This window comes from Rosa chinensis, chromosome 4 (assembly GCF_002994745.2).
Source record: "Rosa chinensis cultivar Old Blush chromosome 4, RchiOBHm-V2, whole genome shotgun sequence".
In the NCBI taxonomy this organism is placed as follows: Eukaryota; Viridiplantae; Streptophyta; class Magnoliopsida; order Rosales; family Rosaceae; genus Rosa; species Rosa chinensis.
In genome coordinates, this window is record NC_037091.1 from 29,241,052 (window position 1) to 29,245,879 (window position 4,828).

Consider the following 4,828-nt stretch of genomic DNA (forward strand, 5'->3'; position numbering starts at 1 on the left):
CAATTTTCCTCAAAATAGTTTAGGAAGAAGATATTTGCTAATATTGAGGAAGAAGAAAGTCGCACGCTCAAGCTTATTGGGTTGTTCTAAAGCGGATAAATAATTATGGGTGAATGGCTTGCATATCCGTACTTCAACTTTAAGAACGAAATCAAATACTCGTCCTAATTTTTTGTCAGTGCAAGCTACTCCCTCGTCACAAAACTAAAAATGACTATGATTGAATTACTCTTAATAATACCAAAACATTTTGAGATCAAAACTCTTATCAATTTGTCGTTCGGATATGACTAGTCAAGAGAGGCAGAGACGTTTAATATAGTCAATGATCAACCTTGGTGTACACCTTAGTTGTGAGACGTCACTCGTATGCAAAACCAAGTCATATGCATTGCATCCTCTTTAAATGAAGAATTTATAAGAGGGTAAATTTTAGACAGTTAACAATTTTAAAAAGGGATTTTTCAATGTAAATCTCTACTACTATAAATGGAGGCAATGTTTTGGTGTTAAAAAGCTTCATCAAAATTTAGTTTTCCACCCCTGATGTGGGTGAGATTTGAACCGTGACCTTCACGGTGTTAGTTAGACTAGCTAACCAACAGGCCACGACTCACCAACCAAATGTTATTTTTTAACTGTACTAACTTAATATTTGTTAAGGATAAAATTGTTAAACAATTCCATCAAATAAAGCAAAACAAAAACAAACACACCAAAATTGCTATGCCATAAAAACCACCCACTAAATCATGAATGCACCTCCTAAATAATTTCATCATCTCAATATTTTTCTAATCAAGACAAAATATATATTTATAAGCGCTATTTATAAATATAATGTGTGTGTGTGTGTATACATATATATTTTCATACAGTATTATTTTCTTACGCGCGAGTAAAAACAAAGGACAATTTGGGCAGTTTCCTAAAACCTCATTAACCTCCACCTCAGCAGCAGAAATCAAATGCAGCCTGTCCTTGGTTTCAGCCGTTTATAGAATTCAAAAGCTGCTTCTCCGGCCGCGTTGAGCTTCAAATGTCCGGTGAGGCGCGTCGCCTTCACCCTTCTCTTAAGGTACACTATTACCACACTCTCAACTCCCGACCCACCTCTGATTTTCACAGCAGCTTTGATTATCTCACTCAGTTCTTGCCATTCTCTTCTAACAAACCCATTTCCCAATGCTCTATAAACTCCAATGAGTGGCGTAAAGTCACTGTTGGGTTATCCAGGATCATAAAGAACGAACAGGGCTATGTACTGAAGGGCTTTTCCAGAACCTTCTGCCCATTTTTTCTTGTAAAGATTATGAAACTATTTTGTTGTAGAGAAACTGCATTTGGGTTCTTTAAGTTAGCCTTTAGGGATGATAATCAGCAGACTGTGGAGTCATGTTGTGTGGCTGCACATGTTTTGACGGCCGAAAATCTACGATTTCTGGCTCAAGATGTGGTTTCGTGTGTGATTGGGAGGATTGGGCCGAGTAGGAGTAGGGATTTGGTGGGGTTTATGTGGGGAGGGCATTGTGAATACGAGTCGGATTTTTCGGTTCTTGATACACTAATGAGGGGGTTCTTGAATGCGGAAATGGGCGCCGAGGCTTTAGAGGTTTTGAGGAGGATGAGGGAGGGGGGAGTGAGGCCGAGCTTGTCTGCGGTTGCGATTCTGTTCAGGTTGTTGATAAGGGTTGGTGTTTGTGGTAGTCTGTGGAAGGTGTTTAGGGATATGATTAGAGAATGGCCTTATCCATGTAATTATGTTTTTAGTGCAATGATTCTTGGGTTTTGTCGAAAAGGGTTGGTTAGAGTTGGGGAGAGTTTGTTACAGGTGATGTGGAAATTCCAATATGAACCAGATGTTTTTGCTTATAATATTGTGATCTATGCAAATTGTGCGGGAGGGCAGACAGTTGATACACTTGAATGGGTGGAGTTGATGATTGCGAGAGGATGTAAACCGAGCATTGTTACATTTAATACAGTCATAAGTGCATTGTGTAAGGAAGAAAATGTGGTGGAGGCAAGGAAGTTTTTTGATGACGTCCCAGACATGGGTGTTTTTCCTAATACCATAATGTACAATACCATGATGGATGAGTATGTTAAGGCAAGGGAGATTGATCAGGCTAGCATGCTTTTTGAAGAAATGAGGAAGAAAAGCATTTCTCCAGATGGCATAACTTTCAATATCATGATTGGAGGGCATTACAAGTATGGAAGCGAAGATGATGGAGACAGGTTGTTGCGGGATTTATCTGTGTCAGGATTACTTCCAGATTCTTCGTTGTATGATATCTATGTTTCTGTGTTGTGTTGGGCAGATCGGTTGGACGATGCCATGGCAGTTTTAGAGGATATGCTTGAAAGAATCGCCTCTAAGTGTGGTCGCTTTCAACTCTGTTATTGCAGCTTGTAGCAGAGTAGGGTTGGAAGAAAAAGCATATAAGGCCTTTAACTTCATGATTTCATTTGGTATAACTCCTTCATCTTCTACGTGTAGTTCTTTGCTTATGGGTTTCTCTAAGAAGGGTTACTTGCAAGAAGCCGGAGAGCTTTTGTGTAAAATGATGGAGAAGGGGTCTTCCAGCCAATCTAATCTATTGTTACCTCTAGAAAATTATTCCAATTAAGCAGCAGTGACAAGCTTAACAAAAGCTCAAACTTTGTAATAAACGACACCATATTAACCAGAAGTTCATCAAAATATTTATCACATTGAGTAATATTATCAAGATCTATGGTTTCCCCATTACATAGGTTGTAATATGTCCCAATGTTTTTTGCTCTAATTTTGGAACCAAATGGATGTCATGGTGCGTATGTTTTAAAGACTGAATTATTATGTTGTATGCCACTCCAAAATCATTTGTTTTTCCTTCCCATTTGAAAGTCTTCTTAAGAAAAAGAAAGAGATGGTTAGTATTGTAAAATTTTTTGCATACTCCGCCCTATACTCTCTACAATGAGGGAAATCATCACCTTGAACAAACTAACTGTCACATTTGTACCAATAGCAGTGAACGCCAATCTTATCGACTTCAGTAGGGCTGGATTCGGTACTAAACCGATCCATTTTTTCCCAAACCGTTGCCGAACCGACATCCGTCTGTATCAGAATTTTCAAACCGCCGCCGAACCGACATAGTCGGTATACCGACTGTCGGCAAGCCGAATTTTCGGTTGGTATCGTTCTGTTTTGCTGCCGGAAATCAGAGGAGGCCCAATTGGTCGCAGGTGTCTGACTGACGGAGTTTGTTGAGGTAGAAGCACATCACATCAAAGCAGCCATCGAAGATTTAGATCTCATCTGGAGTTTCCCTTGGAGATGACTAGATGAGGACGAAGTGATGATACTAAAAATGGAGAAAAGTAGGAGATGAAGGAAATAGAGGAAGAGGAAGATGAAAGAACCGGAAGAAAACAAAAGCAATTGAACCGTGACCTTCACGGTGTTAGTTAGACTAGCTAACCAACAGGCCACGACTCACCATCCAAATGTTATTTATTAGCTGTACTAACTTAATATTTGTTAAGGATAAAATTGTCAAACAATTCCATCAAATAAAGCAAAACAAAAACAAACACACCAAAATTGCTATGCCATAAAAACCACCCACTAAATCATGAATGCACCTCCTAAATAATTTCATCATCTCAATATTTTTCTAATCAAGACAAAATATATATTTATAAGCGCTATTTATAAATATAATGTGTGTGTGTATACATATATATTTTCATACAGTAGTATTTTCTTACGCGCGAGTAAAAACAAAGGACAATTTGGGCAGTTTCCTAAAACCTCATTAACCCCCACCTCAGCAGCAGAAATCAAATGCAGCCTGTGCTTGGTTTCAGCCGTTTACAGAATTCAAAAGCTGCTTCTCCGGCGGCGTTGAGCTTCAAATGTCCGGTGAGGCGCGTCGCCTTCACCCTTCTCTTAAGGTACACTATTACCACACTCTCAACTCCCGACCCACCTCTGATTTTTACAGCAGCTTTGATTATCTCACTCAGTTTTTGCCATTCTCTTCTAACAAACCCATTTCCCAATGCTCTATAAACTCCAATGAGCGGCGTAAAGTCACTGTTGGGTTATCCAGGATCATAAAGAACGAACAGGGCTATGTACTGAAGGGCTTTTCCAGAACCTTCTGCCCATTTTTTCTTGTAAAGATTATGAAGCTATTTTGTAATATGTCCCAATGTTTTTGGCTCTAATTTTGGAACCAAATGGATGTCATGGTGCGCATGTTTTAAAGACTGAATTATTATGTTGTATGCCACTCCAAAATCATTTGTTTTTCCTTCCCATTTGAAAGTCTTCTTAAGAAAAAGAAAGAGATGGTTAGTATTTTTAAATTTTTTGCATACTCCGCCTTATACTCTCTACAATGAGGGAAATCATCACCTTGAACAAACTAACTATCACATTTGTACCAATAGCAGTGGCCACCAATCTTATCGACTTCAGTGGGTGAGATAATATCAGCGTGTGAGCTGCGTACAGTTCAAAGGGACGAAAGCATGAGCTGGCTGCTGATAATTCGTTCTTATACCTACGAGGAATGACAGAGTCGTAAAAAAAAAAAAATGGGCAAAAATGTATATTTCCATATTGGCTTAGCTAGAGCCAGTACTATTACTACGTCATGAACAATATTTAGCATGTTTAGTATATAGAGAATATCTTGAAACAACATAGATGAAAGTAATCTCAAATAAAAGTGACAAATTAAACAATGAAAATAATTCAATAGAACAACAAATATTACACGTACCTAGTGAATATACGAACAAGCACAAATAATCTTAATATCTTATC

At 38.4% G+C, this 4,828-nt stretch overlaps 1 pseudogene; it reads left to right on the forward strand.

The window, feature by feature from the left end:
* Positions 1-1,039: 1,039 nt before the first annotated feature.
* Positions 1,040-4,066, forward strand: LOC112199075 (annotated as a pseudogene).
* Positions 4,067-4,828: the final 762 nt, after the last annotated feature.